The sequence below is a fragment of the Lissotriton vulgaris genome, chromosome 10, assembly GCF_964263255.1.
Source record: "Lissotriton vulgaris chromosome 10, aLisVul1.2, whole genome shotgun sequence".
NCBI lineage: Eukaryota > Metazoa > Chordata > Amphibia > Caudata > Salamandridae > Lissotriton > Lissotriton vulgaris.
Window position 1 is genome coordinate 903,259,373 of NC_141698.1, and position 19,160 is coordinate 903,278,532.

Consider the following 19,160-nt stretch of genomic DNA (forward strand, 5'->3'; position numbering starts at 1 on the left):
AATTCATCTGCTCTCGAATTTGAAGCCAGTAAGGTCAGTGATGGTTTGAGAGACCTAATTACATTTTGGGATTTTCATAAGTAACTGGGAGAGTTTGGAGCTTGTCCAATAGATAGTTTGGAATTCCTATATACAGTTGTTGGACTTGGCCCTTTTTAGGCAGGTTAACCCCGAAACTTTTTGCGTTCTCCTAGCCTTTTTCTTTAACCTAGTGTTGGTGATTTTAATCCTCTGCGCACTTTAGTACTGTGGTCCAGTGTAAAGTGCGTGCACTCTCTGTGTATGTGTGGTGAGACTGGCCTGCCCTCCCATAGGAATGCATGGGGGAGATATGTGTCCATGGTAATTCCTGATATGAGAGGAGTGCAGGGGCGAGTTTAGTATGTGCCAACTCGTGAAAATAAATGCTGCGCAATGGTGTGCGCAGATTAATGGTGTCTGGTGGAGAAATGCCACTTTTAGAAGTTGGCATTTCTGTGTACTGCGTGTCTGCCTGCCTGATGTGAATTGCATGCCTGGCTTGTGAGTGACAGGTGCTGGATGATGTGGGTGGCTCCAGGAGCCAGGATGGGTATGCTTGGTGGTGAATAGGGAGATTTGCATGTAGATGGGAGGGAGGAGTTACACCTGGGACCTGAATAGGACTGTGCCTTCCCTCCACAATGCTGGCTCTACCTCCTGTGGTGCGTCTGAGTACCTAGCCCCCACCTGACAATGGAGAGAGGAGCTGAGCACAACAAAGTGCTCCAAAGCTCACCCAAACCAGTTGCGTCTGGTTTTTTCCTCAGCCCTGTGCTGTGACACAAAGGATTTGTCTAATATAAATATAGGGGCTGTGTCCCCATAAAAGTTCTTTATTTCTTGGAGTGTGGTGATCCTGCTGGGGGCATGCTGCTGGGGCCCAGGGGGAAGCTGCCATGGGGGCTTGCCTCCCTGGGCCCTGCTTTGCCCCTTGATACCTCCAGGACGTTTTCTGTGGGCCGTGTGCTTTTGCTTTGGACCTTGGAAGGACCTTGTGCCTAGCGCCTGCGAGTGCTTTATTTTTCTTGGAAAAAGGAGAGCGTGTTCCGTTGCAGCGCAATGCTGCATATGGGGACGGAGGGAATCCCCGGCGTAGGGATCCCCCCAAATTGCGAGGACTAAGCGGGAGCCCACGCCGCCTATGGAGTAGTATTGACTGTCTAAATGCGGGTGCCCACCCCACTTGTGCAGCTTTGTACTTTTATTTTAAAACAGGAACCCCCCGCGTCTCACGGCCGGCGGCCGATAAGGAAGTCAGGCAGGGTGACAAGGGGGACCTGCCTTTGCCGCAGGAGTCCCGGGTCCCAGGAGGGGGCCCGGGTGAAGAGGATAGGTGGCCGAGTCTGCCAGTAGCAGCGCGGGGCTCCCATAGGGAAGAGGGATCCCCGTGTGCAGAGTGATGCCAGAGAAGTCAGAGGGAGTTGCACCAGTGCGGGACAGGGCGAAGCAGGAGATTGCCGCTGCCTTGAGATGAGAGCCCGGTAAGTTTGGGCCTCTCCGTTGTGTTGATGCCTGTGAAGGGCCACTCCACCGTTTGGGCATATTTTGTTCTAGAGCCCCATGTGGCTCCAACGTGGCCACCATTTATGTTTAAAGTCCCCGTGGGGGCTTGGGGGTGTAATTGTTTTAGAGTCCCGTGTGGCTCCAACATGAGGGCACAGAGGTGCCCAGGCCCATAGCCGCATTTCTTCCAGCTGCCCCGCTTGAAAAGGGCAGCTGCACTGATGGGCTAATTTGATTGAAGGGGCCCCAGAGGGGGTCACAAGGCACCGTGGTGCCAGTTCTTTACTTGCTTTACAGAAGCGCCGCAGTTGCTGGCCGCTGTAATGAGGGGGATATGGTATTTTAGCAGTGCCTGAGAGGGACAGAAGTGGCACAGTGGTGCCAGGCCTCATTTGGAGATTCACAGCTGCCCAGCAAGTAGTGGGCCTCAGAAGCTTGTTTCTGGTCCAGGGAAGACATGGTTTGGCAGTTCGGGCTGGACTGTTCCCATGAGGCACAGGGTCAGACTGATTTGCATATAGCCATGTCTGAACTGGGGTGGCAGAGTGGGCTAAAGAACGGTGATGGGTTAAACCCAGATCTTTTGACTGGGTGTGAATGTTTCATTGATTCAGATGCTCCGTCCATCACCACCCCCTTTTGAACAGCAAGTAGTGGGCAGCTGCAATGTTTAGCCCATTGTTTTTTTGGGGGGACATGGATTGTAAGCTAGGAGTGAGACGCACTTCCTCGCCCTCATCACTTCACAGCTGCGCAGCACTTAGTGCCAGCTGCACCGTTTAGGTATGCGCAGTGGCTCAATTGAATTCCGCTGCTAGGCAGCGCGCCCTGACTTTGGGGACATAGGGCATTTGAGTCCCTTTTCTGAGATGGCTAGTTGGCCAGGAGGACTATCAGGTTTGTAGGGTGCCAGGCCCTAATGTGATGGTGGTGCTAGGAAATGTAATATAAGTAGTATGTTTTACGCACCCTGTTTGATACGTCTAAAATGTGTTTTATGATTATGAGGTTGTGTTGCATATTATGGTTTATGCTAGTGAGATTATGTTTCACTGTGTGAGTTATGCCCCTAATGTGAGTTATGCTTAGGAGGTTAGGGTCTAATGTGTTTAGACATGTGAGAAGATTGCATAATGTGTTTATGCTGGTGAGGTTGGTGCAGAATGTAGTTCACGCCTGATGTGATACTGTGCATAATGTAGTTTATGTTACAGGCTGATGCTAGGTACAGTGATTACCAGTGGTTACTGGTTGTACATTTATGATCTGTTATACTTTTACTAAGTTTGCTTTGTGATGGCTCTGACAGTGGTCCATGTGGCCCTGTCATGTGTATATAATACCTTGTGAATATTGCCCGTGCCAGTTGGCACAGTGTATATTGTGTGATTACTATTCTAATGTGTTTTGAGAATACAAAGGCTATTTTTCTATATAACCTTGTGTGGAGTTCCTTTTGTAGTGTGCCTGGGATGTTGTTGCTGTGTGCGTATGCAAATGCTTTACACATGGCCTCCGGGATAAGCCTGACTGCTCGTGCCAAGCTACAAATGGGTGAGCAGGGGTTATCTTTGGTGTGTAACTCCCAACCAAAAATCCCATTTCTAACAACAGTGCATAGCAGTAGTTGATCCTAGATATGACCAAAGCAATAAAGACAATTTTTTGAACCTCTGGAGGAATGGAAGGAAACTTATTTCTAAAGCTTCTTAGAAGGAAAGAAGCAGGGTGAGGTGACCTTGTTAATTTGATCTGAGAAAGATAGTTTCCCATAAAAAAAGGACACTTAAGATTTTAGCCTTGTTTACAGGAGAGGGGAGCAGGCCCAGAGGTTGTGCCCACAAGGAAACAATAAAAAATAATGTGACCTACCTTGGTCTTATCTGAGTTTAATTTAATGGCAATTATCAGTCATCCACGGGACAATCTGTGCCATTCAATTGTTGAACTGTATGGCCACCTCTTCGACATCACACAAGATTGAGACTACAATGTGCACATCATCGGGTCGGAAATCTGAGAAACCACAAGATCGAATGAGGATCACCAATGGGTGACATAGACATTGAATAGAGTGAGGCTCAATGATGATCCATGAGGGACCCCACATGGATGGGAAAAGGGCTCAGATGTACAATCACCCACATTTACTACTTACTGTCTATCTGATAGAAATGAACTTAGGAGCAAGATAGCAGCATTTCTGATGCTGGTGGATTCCAGCTGGCCAATTAGCGTTGAGTGGTTTGTGGTTCTAAATGCAGCCGATAGGTCCGAATAAATTGAAGCCACATTACCACCTGTGTTCACTATGGATCTGATTTCTTCAGTAGCAGCTGTAAGGTTGAAGTACATTGAAAAATATTGTGTATATTGTTTGGCCTATTTTGTCTGGGCTTAGAGGGTTTGCTATTCAAATTGGAGGGAAATCTCATAAAAAATTATATTAACCTTTAGAAAAAATTATCTATTTTTTTTAAACAGAGATTGGTTTGGTTCTATAATGCTATAAGTATTGTAAGTGGACAGCATTTTTACTTTTTTAAATAACTCTTTAAAAGGGTTTTTGGCGGAGTTACATTTGTCTATGAAATATTTAGATTTTGCCTCCATGATCATAGACTTACAGTTGCAAATTCGTAATTTGTACTGTATTATGCATTCACGACATAGAAGGACTTGTGGCAGTTCCATCACCATTACTTCTTGATGTTGGACAATCTTTGGGGGCAACAACAATAGAACAATAATAGCAACCAGAAGAAATAGCATAATTGGAATGCCTACAAAAATGCTTAAAAAGAATGAGCGTACAAAAGACAGAATAACTCCAAGCACAATCTGAAACTTATAAACATTTCCAGACACAATCACTTTAAGAAAGTGTGCCAACCAAGCGGTGTTAGAAGCTTTGGAAATATGGTGTACAAGCTCACCAATGTGCAATGGTAATTGAGTTTGTAAAAGTGATTGTACCTTGGAAGAAGAATGTGCAATTTAAAGATAAAAAGTTTCTTGAACAGATGTTAGTGCCACACCTTTTTGAAACACTTTGGTTTTAGTCAGCTTAATCTTTCAAAGTTGATATCAGAAACAGGGATCATCAGCCACAAAGTAACGTGTTAATTATTTTGAAGGAAAAAAATATTTTTTTCATCTTAATAAAAACATATTATAGAAAACAAGAGGTGACAGTTAATTATTGAATAACAAATACAATCAAATATAAATAATGTTCTTAATTTAAAAATGGAAATCAAAACCAACTACACAAGAAATTAAAATATAGCAAACATACACAAAAAGTATTTAGAATTAGTTCAAAACTTGTTCTCTTATATACCCAACATCCCACTCCAAAAGGTATTTATAAAGTATATCTAAAAACATTTTAAAAATACTATATATTATTATACAAATTCACCTAAAAAAACTATACACATTACATCATATCACACAACAATATTATTAACAGTGATTTTAAGAAATAGTAAAAAATTATGTTCTTACCTATGATACATTTGACTTCACAATATTTATGACACATATTTCTGTTTCACAATTTTCTTGACGCAATATTTTTGTTGCCCACCATTTCCTTAAAACACCCAAGGTTGAGACATTGACAAGGTAAGCTTGAACAAGATACATCTTGGGGGCAAGTGGAAGTTTCTTGAGTAGGGGAAGATCGCTGGCTTCTTCCAGGCTGCAGGAAAAATGCCCTGAGATCAAGATCCTATGTAGGAAATCAGATAAATGAACAGCTACTGTCTGAAAAGCCATAGACCACACTAGGGGGACATGGATCTCTAAGGGCGCTCGATTTTGAGGCATCAATGAGGGGGAGAGTGCCGATAAAATATAGATGCTCATTTATGAGGCCCCTTGCCGCACTCTTGTGTGGCTGGAATGTCACTGTTTGATGTTCCGGTGGTGCAATATGCCACAACAAATTCACAAGGCCATCTAAAGTCTGTTTACGTAGCTTTTCATTGACTTGTAAATATGTGCCCTTTCATGCATGACACTGCACGAAAGGGGCGTTTCATGGGTGTTGCTGTGGGTGTTCCCACTCAACACCCATGGAATCTGAAGCATTCCCAGATTTATGAGAAATTGTAAACCTGTGAATGCGTCAGAATCTAACCCTACTGCAGGTGTGGCTTTAGGGAGGCACATTTTTCCTTGTTTTTTCCTTTTTCTATGTGTGCTGCATTCTGCAGCACAAATATAAAGAGGCAATCACCTGAATTGATTGATTTTCTTCAGGTGCCCCTTCCTGTACAAAATCAATCAGCCCCGCAATGCAGGAACTCCCACACCATGGTGCAAGGGTGCTTTCATTGGCGCATGGCAGCCCATTGTGCACCAATGCAGGGGAAAAGGGCAGGAATGCAGAGCATCTCATATATACGGCACATTCCTGCCCTTTTCTTTTGATGCAGGGCAGTGCAGCAAGATTCCTTGCAGCGCTGTGCCAAAACATCATAAATGAGGCCCATTGTGTAAATTGTTTGGCTTATTTCATCTGAGCTTAGAGGATTTGCCCATCAAATTGGAAGGAAATTCATAAAAAATGATATTAACCTTTGATTGAAAAAAATCAGCTAGTTTTTTACACGGATATTGGTTAGGTTCTATGGTGCTATTAGTATTGCAATTTGAGAGCATTGTTACTATTTAAAATAACTCTTTAGAAGGGTTTTTGGCAGAGTTAAATTTGTCCATAAAATGTCTCGATTTTTCTGCCATGATCATAACCTTACAGTTGCAAATTAGTAATTTGTAATATATTATGTGTTCACGACATAGAAGGACTTGTGGCAGTTCCATCACCATTACTTCTTGATGTGGGACAGCCATTGTGGGGCAACAAAAATAGAAACAAAATAGCAACCAGAAGAAATTGCACAACCACAATGCTTCCAAAAACGCTTGCAAACAATGAATGTACAAAAGATGGAATGACTACACGCATAGTCTGAAACTTAGAAACAAATCCAGACCCGATCACTTTAAGAAAGTTTGTCGCTCCAGCCATGTCAGAAGCACTGAAAATATGGTGTACAATTTCACAAATGTGCTCTGGTATTTGAGTTTGTAAAAGTGATTGTACCTTAGAAAAAGAATGTGCAACTTAAAGATCAAAGGTTTCTCGGGCAGATGTTAGTGCCGCATCTTTTTGAAACAATGCGTCTTTCAGCTGGCTTACTCTATCAAAGTCGTTTTCAGAAATAGAGATCTCCAGCCACAAAGTAACTTGTTTTTGATTTTAATAAAAACATTAGAGAGAACAAAAATGAACATTTAATCATTGAATAACAAATACAATCAAATATAAATTATGTTTTAAATTTTAAAATATAAATTAAAAATATACCACACAACAAGTAATTAAAATTATTGCAAACCTTGTTATCTTAAATACCTAACTTCCCACTCCTAAAAGTATTTTAAAAAAATACATGCAAACATTTAAAAAATACTATATATGAATATACAAATAACTCACAATAAACACACTTTATGGGCGTTGGACGGCTGGGGGCCATTCGATTTGATCACGTGTATAATTTGCCCGCACAGCGGGGAAATGTGCGCTGAATCGAAGCAGATATACATTACAATATAACATGCGAATATAAATTAAGAAATAGTAAAACAATATATATTCTACCTATGATATTTTTGACTCCACAATATTTAAGACACATAATTTGTGTTTCACAATATTCTTCTCACTATATTTTTGTGACCCACCATTTCCTCAACACACCCAAGGTTGAGACAGTAGCAAATAGTCTAGAGCCACACAATACATACAACACTTACTAGTACAACACGACAACACAACATTGCGAAGAGTTAAAAAGCTCAGGTACAGCCATCAATGACCATGCCATTCATATTTGCGCCCATTGCAAGTGTTCAAATAACTCCTGCAGCCACCACTGTCTTTGAAGGAAAACACATTGAGATGTGTATTTTGTAAAATTGAGGTTACACTGGAATATTTAATAACCTGCAACTGTGAAAGGAAACAATGATTATGAATTGATTACTTCTAGTTTGGGTTTTACTGGTATGTCATGGACCACACACCATAACCCACCCATTGACTGCAAAAAATACTCCATGCAGCGTTCATCAACTTTGCAAATGGCCATTGTGTAACCTATAAATTCTCTATGATTGTGGGTTCAGTCTCAAGTCTTCTTCAGTCCTTTAAAGAGGTGTATTCCCTTCTCTGACCTTAAGGCTATTTGTTCTAGAGAACAATGGAGATTATTCATATACATTGGACTTTCAGTTGTCAGGTCAATCTCATCACTTTGTAATCTACCACTCATAGCCAGCTATTTGTGCAACCTGAATTCAAAATCTTAAGGAATACATCTACCCAACATTATCAAATAAGTTATGCCATCCCAAACCTCCCAAGAACCCACATGGTTTACCCATTATGTACAGTAAAATATGAACCTGCTGTGACAATAGAATGTTCAACAATGTTACTATCAATAACCAGTATCCTTTGAGCCATTGTGGGGAATTTCTACTAGATCAAGGGTGAGCATTCATTGTTTCCAAATTGTATGGATTCATAAAAAACAATGGATAGCAAACCACCTCCCATAAGTAGGATAATGCCAAATCATGCCATTTAGACAGTGCAATGCCCCTAGCACCTTTTGTAGTTAGTTGATAAAATGCTGAAGGAGTACTTGGGTGGGGTTATTAACATACAATAAACCTAAACTCACATATGTTCACAACCCATTGGCAACTTTAGATTAGTGTCTAACCAGTTGTATCACTGCCACTCATTGTATAAACTCTGTATGGGCCAGTTGTGTTTCCTTAGTGGAGCTAAGTTTCACACTAACAGTGAAAGCTATGTTTTGACATTGAGAAGGTAAAGTAGGTTGTGCAGGAGCAAATTTCAATCTCAGTATATTAAAATTAGACTATTTTATAGATGTTTTAGTGAGGACTCTTTGTATTGTAACTCTAACCATAATTATTCTTCTAGTTTCAATATTTCACTACAGTGGCAAACTAAACATGCTTTGGTCTCCTGGTGCAAGGAATTCTCAACATTGTGTGTACTTTGGGAACGCCCCTGAAACAATCTACCTTCTCTCTTCAACTGTATACACCGCCAAATTTATTATATGATGTTTACCATCACAAAGTGTGCCAAGTACTGCTCATGTGAATCACGTTGGCTAATGCAAGCCCTCCTTGTGTGAATACAATTATACTATCAAGGACCAGGTTTGCCTAGATAGCACAAACCTGGTCCTACTATACCACAGGCAATTACATTTATGATACCTCTTGTTGACTCGTTTGTGCGGTTATTCTTAACCTTACACCCACTCCAGGAATTTGCAACAGGGTGTGCCTGTCTTTAAAATATCCTCATAAAATCTCTGCGTGTCATTCCCTACGTGCCTACAGTCCTTCTACTCAAGTTGTGCTTGTGCAGCCCCATGTGTGGATGCAGAGAGGGATAGGTCAGATTAAATCAAATCAAGATCAGAAAAAATGTGTGGAAGATGGGAAGGTACCTCACAGGAGCAACCACCAGGGAACTGCTGACAGGTTCTCGTCAGTATGTTCCACTTCTCATCATTGGCTCCTTCCCATCACAAATAAACAAAATAGGAAGTAGGAAAATCAGTTTAACTCAATAGTGTATGTCCCTACAACAACCATGTGCATCAACCCCCACAAGTATCAACACCGCTAATCAGTGTGATGCTGCTTTAAAAATGGAGTTAGAAATCCCTAGCTATTTGAACACCTTTATTCTATGCTGGGTTTCTACTCCCAATAAAACCAACACTCTACCGTTGTGCTTCGTTTTGTATTAGGTATAAAGGTGTTCAAATAGCTAGGGATTTCTAACTCCATTTTTAAAGCAGCATCACACTGATTAGCGGTGTTGATACTTGTGGGGGTAAATGCACATGGTTGTGGTAGGGACCTGTCAGCAGTTCCCTGGTGGTTGCTCCCGTGAGGTACCTTCCCATCTTCCACACATTTTTTCTGATCTTGATTTGATTTAATCTGACCTATCCCTCTCTGCATCCACACATGGGGCTGCACAAGCACAACTTGAGTAGAGGGACTGTAGGCACGCAGAGAATGACACGCGGAGATTTTATGAGGATATTTTAAAGACAGGCACACCCTGTTGCAAACTCCTGGAGTGGGTGTAAGGTTAAGAATAACCGCACAAACGAGTCAACAAGAGGGATCATAAATGTAATTACCTGTGGTATAGTAGGACCAGGTTTGTGTATAAAAAACGTTATGAGTGGAGGGTACCTGGGTCTGAAAATTTCCCTCTGTGCTCCTATTGTATGAGAATTGCCTAGATAGCAAACAGAAATTTATAGAACAGATACAATATCTTGATCAGATGGAACCCTCTACACTACAACACTATTCAAACACCAATAATGTGTAGCTCTGCAACGTACATTACCATTCAACAGCTTAGGTGACAGCTGACTGTATGCTTACTTTTGAACCTGTGCAGCACTCGGCTGCATTTTTGCCTAGGTTTGCACTGTACAAATACTACATACATACTTACATATATATATATATATATATATATATATATATATATATATATATATATATATATATATATATGTATATATATATATATATATATATGCATACATATGTAAATATATACATACTTAAAAACAAATAAAGGTGAAAATATTGCTCTACTGCAAAGATATTTTTAGAGCCAGATTAAATAACTTTGGTGAAAAATGATTCAAAGGAGTGTTTTATTGTGCCTATTCTAAAGAAAGCCAATTTGCAACCCAAGGCTAGTTTGTAGCAGTCTTGGCACTACAATGTTGTGGCATGCCTTATCAATAGACTTCTTCATTCAGTTCTTTTTTTTAACTTATTTTATTCAGATTTTAATTTTTCGGAGATCAGCACAAACTCAAAAACCATGTTTATACAGTGAGATTACATCCAGATTTTTAACAAATTACATTCTAAAGGAGATGAGCATTCGAAACCTCCTATTTCAATTAACAATCAAATGAGAAACAACCAATGATGAGCAATAAAGCATCCATTCTATAAAATAATCTGAGAATTAGGTTAAGCAGGACTCTGCTGTAAGCCTGACATGCACCTACCTACAGCATTTGAAACATTTACTGTCTAATATCACACCAGATACATTCTCTGGTACCTCTCACCATGCAGACCAGAGTTAATTCGCTTTTTATGACTCCTTCCATCTCCCTAGAGGAGCTCAGATACTCCGACCCATAAGTCTCGCCTTTTTGCCCTTTCTCTCATATGTAGCTCTTTCCAAAGTAAACATTTAAAATAATTGCGACAACCACTGCTGGAATATTGGTGGCAATGGATCCAGTCAGGCAGAAGCAATGCTGATCCGCACAATGGCCATGGCCAGAAAAAGAAATTGATAAGCCGGATCTTGCACGTCAACACTACTAACTCCGAGCAAGATCATGGCGGGGGTTAACGTAACTTTCAGCCCTAGTGACAAGTCAAAAAACTTTGCAATAGAGTCTAGCAGGTTTTCAATGCATGGGCAAGAAGCGAAAATGTGATTAAGATCCCCCGCAAGGTGCGTCGCACTGCGGACAGCTAGTTCCTACCGAGCCACCCCACTGTGCTATTCTCGCCCGGGTCTAATACAGTGAGAAAGCGGTCTTGTAATGCTGCGCTTGAAGCCCAGCTGCGCACATAACTGTCTGGCCTAATTCTAAAGAATCAAGGAACCTCTCTGGTTCAACAACCACCCGCTCCATCCATTTTCCCTCATGTTTGGCCAGATCATCATGCTTCAATGCAGCCAGTTCTGCATATAAAAGCCTAATTAGTTGCTTTCTCAAATAGTATCTATGATTTTAACTCGACAAAACCTGCTAGACCCCCACCTTCTTACTAAGAAAACTTTGCAGCTGTAAAAATTTAAAAAAATTAGATCTATCTATTCCAAATTTCAACTGAATATCGCGAAACTGGCGAAAGCCCTCCTCCTGTATTAAATCCACAACCTGCCGGAGCCCCCTTTCTGACCAGTCCGACATGTTCCCATCAGCAAACATTTCAGGAAACAGGGATTTGTATAAAGTTGGATATAATAATTAATTCTCCTGAGGCCAGTCTTTTTTTTTAAGTGCCGCCCAGGCAGCCAAGTGTGTCTTAATTTTCATCTTCTTATAATAACTGGGCTCACTAAACTTCATGAAACAATTCTTAGCATGGTCCCCGAGCAACAACTTATATACATCAGGAAGCCCTACTTCCTCCTCACAGTTACCGGAGGGTGCACCAAATAATATACTCATATACTGGAGCACTGCTACCCAATAATACATTCTAAAATCAGGAACGTCAAAGCCCCTGCATTCCTGTGGGAGTGACATAAGCCTGAGAGGCCTCCTAGTTTTCCCATGCAACCAGATTAATCGATTCACAATATTCTCCAGAGTAGCAAACCATAGCTTCTCGAATTCCAACGAAATTGCCCAAAACAGACAGAGGATTTTTGGTAGAAACATCATCTTCACCACATTACAGGGGCCCACTAGGGGCAAATGTGAATTATTCATTCAGTCAAAATCGGTTCCCGCCTTTCTGATTATCGGCCCAATGTTCCTGGCAACCAATCTCCCCAGGTCCGGCGTGATCATAATACCTAAATACACTGCTGATTCAGTTACTCGAGGGTCAGCCATATTGGTGTACCTATTCTTGATAATTTGAGTTTTAGCTTTATTTAGTGCATATCCTGGGAATCTACCAAAATCCAGTGCAACCGCCTCCTCCACCATAAGCGCATGCATACCATAAGCGCAGCAGAAGGATTTGCAGTAATGATAGCAACACCATCCATGTAGGCCAGGACTTTAGTTTCAAGGCCCTGGCACACAATAGGGTTAATTCTGTTATTAGTCTCAAATAGCCACATTAAGGGGTCAATATATATAGGCAAATAGCAGGGGTGAACATGGGCATCCCTGCCTTGTTCCGTGCTCGATATTAAGAGGTGCAGTATGACCACCATTTAGCCTGAGGCGTGCTGTGGGTGCCTTGTATAACATCTGAACAAATTTAATAATCCTTCCCCTAAGCCAAACCATTTCATGGCCTCCCACAGAAAATCCCAGGAGATCCTATCAAATGCCTTCTCAGCATCCAATAGCAGAGCGGCAAAGGGTCCCCTGAGATCTCTGTTGGATCAAAGAGTGTTATCAATCGGCAGACATGCTGCGTGTTCCCCGACCGATTATAAACCCATGTTGGCAGGGGTGGATTGTTTTCCTCTTTATATGATTTAGACTTGTTGCCATAGTCTTTGAGAATATCTTAACATCACTATTTAAAAGAGTTATCGGCCGGTATGAGCCAGGCACCTTCGGTGGTTTGTCTTTTTTCAAACAAATTACTATATCTGACCTGGCCCAAGACTCCGGAGCAGATACCCCCTTTGAGCCTGCCCAATAACCTCAGTCATATCAGATCTTATGTCTGCAAAAGTTGTATAAAACTCTAGAGGAATCGGGTCAGGACCAGTGACTAGATGGTAAATTTTGCAGAGCACCCATTATTTCCACCTCAATAAAAACGGTCTCGAGTACCTCCCTATTTATTGGATCAATCCGCTGCAGGGGTATCTTATCTAAATATTCTTGTATTACATTTGGCGCCTCTGAGGATTCTTTGCTATAAAGCTGTTGATAATATACCCAGAAGGCCTCCCAAATACCCAGGGAGTCAGCTACTATGTTCCCCTTACTATCCAAAATTCCGGTTATCTCTCCTGCAGCAACCTTTTGTCTTAATCTCACAGCCAGGGTATGCCCCACACGCTCACTGTACTCATTATAATACTCTCTTCTTGCCAACAAAGTTGCTGCAGCTTTAGCCGAAATCCATTCTCCCACTTCAGCTTTATCTACAGCCAGCTGTGAAATTATATCCTCAGTTGGTCGGCCCATATTGACAGCCACAGCCAGCTCCTCTTCTATTTTTATCAGTTTGTTTATAATTGCTTCCTCTTGTTGTGCCTCCTTCTTTTGACGGTGCTCATTCAGTTCTTAAGGAGACACGCTTTGGTAGGTTAACTTGCATAGCGTTTTCTCTATCCTACCAATTTGATTTTGAAAGGTATTGTATGCCGGCTTGGGCATTAGCAGTAGAATTTCTATGAGACAATTAGGGACTTTTTTATAAGCAAAAAAAGTAATTGCCTGTTATTGGAGGGGTGACTGCTATGCTTGACTGAGGCTTTGACCTGAGCCAAATACTGCCCTCTAAATTATTTTATCTTCCTTTTATAAGAAGTTTGAGATATTTTTTGTTTTAAAGTATCACTATTCTTTTAGTCATATGTTATTTTTATTATCTTTAATCTAATTATTTGCTAGAATAGATTTTTGTCTGGCTTATGTACTTATAGATTCAAAGTTTTTAGTAAAGTATTTTTTATTTGGAGTACCCTATTTACAACAATGTTAGTAAAAAAAATACCATGTTAAGATTTGTATTTCAAAAGGCATGTCTGGATTTTGCAGTTATGATTTTTAATAAAAACATCAACGTATCACTTTCTGCAAGTGCTTTTCATAGTGCACAGTGAAGAATAATTTGGTTCAATTCTGATTCAGAATTATTTTTTTTAGCTAAATTCCATTGTTTTCCAGTGCGAAATAGCGAAACCTGCTGTTGGAATATTTTCCAGAATCCCTACAAATCAATTATGAGAATTTAAGGTGCTATATCCACCAACCAATTTGTGTTTTTGGAGTTCCAGGAGCAAGCCCAGACTTTTACAAAGAGGATTTAAAAATTGAAGCTTCTAATGGAGGTTTTCACAGGCAGTATACTTCCATTACTGGTATGGTGAGGTTTCAAATGGATATGACAGTGATAATCCACACTTGGAAGAAGAACCAAAGGAGCAGGCTAGTAATGAAAAAGAAGATTTATAGATTAATGTTCTCAACGTTTCTTTCTAAAACCTTCCAATAAAGATTACTGAGGTGATAAAAGGGAAATTCTTCCTAAGGTCTCTTTTAAATCTTTTAAGGAAATTCAAGTGGTAAAAATGTATATTAAGGTTAGCGGATATTTTTAAGCTCTGCTATAAATGATATATGAAGGTTATTGCCATTGCAAGTTACATTAGTACCTTGATTGCTCTCTGGCAGCTCAAGGAAGATGGCACAGATGCAGAATCGTTGGTGGTACCCCAATAACTGCATGCTGTTAGATATATCTTTTCTGGCAAATCTCTAAATACAGCAGTACTACTTTGGTAATTTTACTTGCACTGGTGAACAATACATAATTATTTATCAGCACGTTCTAACTTAGGAAGCTTTTATTGATCAACAAACCTATTTAGATTTAATTGATGGTTTTAATAATGGAACACAACTTTCATTAATGAGTCATGCCTGGTAATAATGTTCCAAGAGGCCTGGATGTTAGAGATTACTGGATTCAGTGACTTTATTTCCTTCACAGTCTTCTATAAAATGGGAGGTCCTTCAACTGATATTGTTACCCCTATTAGAAATTATCTAAAGCAATAAAGCTACTTCTAATGAACTTAGAACTTGTCTGCAGGTATTGATCCTATGAACCCATGAGTCAGAGTATGCACCCTGTACAAGCAGGACCCTCCACTCTAGTCAGGGTAAGGTAGATACTCAGCTGGCATGTTTATCTAAAGAAGCAATGTCAAAAGTATTTATTGCAGCACACTCTCACAGCAACACAATGAATACACCACAAAAATACTCCATACAATTTTAACAAAATAGAGAATTCTGTAATGAGAAACTCAAGACCAAAATTATGAAAATCCAATGAGTAAAACTAGAGTTATAAAACTAAAAAAAAATGGTGCTCAGAAGTCAATAGCTCCGAAGGGTTACTTGAAGTCACACTAGACCGGGGTAAATCCAAAGTTTAGGCTGACCACTATGCAGGGCAGGCCGGCTACAGGACTCAAACAGGTCTCACTGACAAAGTGCCATAATGGAGCAAGCGTCGAAGTCGAAGAATCGATGCGAGGAGTCGTGGAGGTGCCCCATCATTGTTGATCCCATAAATGGAGGTGAAGCGCTGGCCCAGATATGCACAGTCAATGAAAAGTTTGGCGTCAAGTCCCCTACGTTAAAGGCACTGCGTCGATGTTGAGCAGTGCTGTCCATCAGCGAGGAGCCTCATACACCGCTGAGGCAATGTCATTGGTTGGCTTCTGTATTGGCGTCAAAGGGCAATGAGTCAGTTCCAATCATTCCAAAGTCATCACTGCGTCAATTTTGATGCAACATAGCTGTGGAACCCACTTCTGAGGCAAAGAACTGGAAGGGGCACTTCAGGCAAGGGAGGATTCACAGATGACAGAGTCCAGGAGCAGTTGCAGAGTTGCAAGAAGTCTTTGATGGCCCTAAGACTTCAGAAACAAGAGTAAAGCTAGCAGGCCCTTGGAGTCATTCTGGATTCAAATGAGACCGGCCCAGTCCTTGTCCTCAGCAGGTCAGAGATCAGGAGGCTGCAGGGTAGCTCAGCACACCAGTAAAAAAGCTCCTTGACAACAGTCAGTCAAGCAGAGTGACAATCCTTGTAGCACAGCAGTCCTTACTCATGGCAGAGTTCTTCACAGGTCCAGCAGTGCGCTGTGTTGGTAGGGTCAGTACCATTCCAAAATGTGGCTTTGAAATGGTGGTGACTTCAAAGCAGCCCCTTGAAGTGCAATGGTCCCCTTTCATCCCAGCCCTGTCTGCCTGGCTATCTGTGGGGGGTAATCAACCCTTTGTGTTAGATGCAGGACAGTGTCTATTCAAATGTATGTATCAGCTACTTCTCTCACTTCCAGCCCAGGAAAGCTATCAGAATGCAGATGAATACAGATGAGTTATCTGTCACAACCAAAGTTCCTGTGTTTGTGGCTGTCTAGAGGGAATGCACAAAGTGTACCTGTGACCCATCCCAGACATGTGTTGCATACTGAATGCACGGCAGACAGAGCCGAGAAGTGTCCACTTTCTAAAAGGGACATTTCTAAAACAGTAATGTTAAATCCAACCTTACCCCTAAAGAGGACTTATCGTTACCATTCCAAAGATAAGAAACATGATGCAGCTACTCCTTTTTATTCATGAATTGCAGTTTAAAAGTATATTAAGAAATTCCCAATGCTACCCTATGAGAGGAGTGGGCCTCGCATTAGTGAAAAATAAATGTATCTGTTTGTCACTACCACAACATATGAAACTAAAAAGTACATGTACTACCTTTTAGTTACACAGCACCATTCCCTTAGGGCTATCTAGGGCCTACCTAAGGGGTGACTTATGTGTAATAAAAGGGGAGTTTAAGGCTTGGCAAGTGATTGTAAAATAGAAGTTTTTGTAAGAATCTTCTTGACATATTGTGTGTCTTTTAATTTGACAAATTGGCTGAGTTGAGATCTGGTTTAAGCTGTTAACATCCGTAAATTGTTTGTTATGTTGTTCATGTCCCCTTACAGGTACCACCGGTGAATCCACCATCTTGCTATCCTTGTGTTACTGGTTTTGTATCAAATTCAATATACCAACTCTCTGCCTTGATGTATAATTTTTGCACTTTTTTGTAGGTATTACTTTCGCAGCAGTAGTTAACCAAGATCCTGAAGAAAGCCACAACACTCTCTAGATCATTGGCTGAAACATGTTGATCTGAGTTCAGTACGATTGGATCTGATGGTTTCCGTCATACCTTCTGTTTTTTAACCTGATCCAGCGCCCCTATAGAAAATCTGTCTCAACAACACTACCCAACACCATGATACTCACCATTATTCATAAACTCTTCACAAGGCCCATAAATAACTGAAACAATGGGACAAATATTGGGCAACTGAATCATGTGACCTAATTAAACTGAACTATACACAAACTATTTACAATTACATAATCATGTAAATATAACGGAAACATTTAATTAAGTCACCTAGGTAAATGGATCAACTAATGGTAACTAGACTAAGAATAAACAAGATCAGCTTGTCATTTCAAAATCTATTTTATTAATTTTATTTTCAATCAAAGACCATTCTTTAGAATTAGAAAACTTTTTATTAGCAATTTGAAAGCATCTTTTAATCAAAGTAAAGGCACGTTAAACTGACATTTCAAAACAGGTCAGCTTGCGGAGAATTAATGTAGAAAAGATCTCATTCCCTAAATCTATTTCCTGTCTAAACTCAATTAAACCTAAAGGAAAAGTCTTTAGTTCTGTCATCCTTACGCGAGTCAAAAGTCCGACAGCACTTCACGCCCTTCAGGATTCAGGAACGAGCCAGCCAGCTCCTCCCAAGGGGTCAAGTTTTATACCTTTTCTCTAGCTAAAACTTACTAATCTACACTAAAAGAATACTTTTTCTCCATCATCCAGCATTTCCATTGGCTGACAGCCATCAGACCATGTGAGATCATAACCTTTTCAATCCAAAGTTGTGCCTTTCTAAAACGTCTTTGTCCCTTGTCCACTATCGACATTAGCTTCCGAGGATTTTGCAACATCTTATTAAATAACAGTTCGCTGCTTCCTCAGCTTGGCTGATCTGTCGTTTCCTGTCCTTGAAGTTATTCAACTCAGAGCACATCTTGCACAGTTCCATTTATTTATTTACTGACGAATATCATTGTGGCAAAACTTTTCTACACATTCATATCTGTGCTCGGCTCATCACGACAGGATTCCAAACACCCTTTTAAAAGCTAGGCCTCAGGCCTCTTTCTCGAAAGCTAGTATGCAAAGAAACACAAAACATTAATTAATTCGAGTAATGAAGATTATTCTGTCTCCCACCCCCTTAAAATATTAACCCATTAGTTTATGTTATCTAGGTTTAAGCACATGAAAGCAGCATTTATAAAAACTTTCTTCTTATAGGCCTCCAGGATTCTCCACGAGCCTTTGCCACAAATAAGACATGACATAGACAAAAGCACATTTAAAATAAGCACATGCCATTAATTAAGCAGCCACAATTAATATTGACAAAACAAATAGACAAAATAAGTTCATTATTTTCAACGTACTTGCGAATGCAACAAAGAGCACACATAATGTTAAACCCTTATGTCGTGTATGCATTTTAATCTAGGTTGATTAGTACATTTTCGTGCAAAAACTCATTAATATGATTAATTATTATGGAAGTTAACTTAGCGAGTCAAAAACATAATTTATTTCTGAAACTCGCTTCATCAACTCCCTCATCTGGTGATTTCAAAATCACCAAACAATACCCAAAATTTTCCCAAATTTTAACTTTTGATGACAACATGTTTTGAACACTCTCTGTGTTAGTATTTCTAAACTCCTGTCTCAGCAGTTTGTCTACAACTCTCATATTGTGCTCTACAAAACTCTTCCAATTCTATCTCCTTTTCCTATTCTTTTCTGAGTTTATGAATCCTTTTCTTTTCCCTCACATGCTTCTTTCTCTTGTGTATCATGCAACTGATTTTCAACAAAAGTGTCACTATAACTATGATTATTACAGATGAAGTATTTTGCCAATGATTGAACAGCCAATCTCTCGAAAC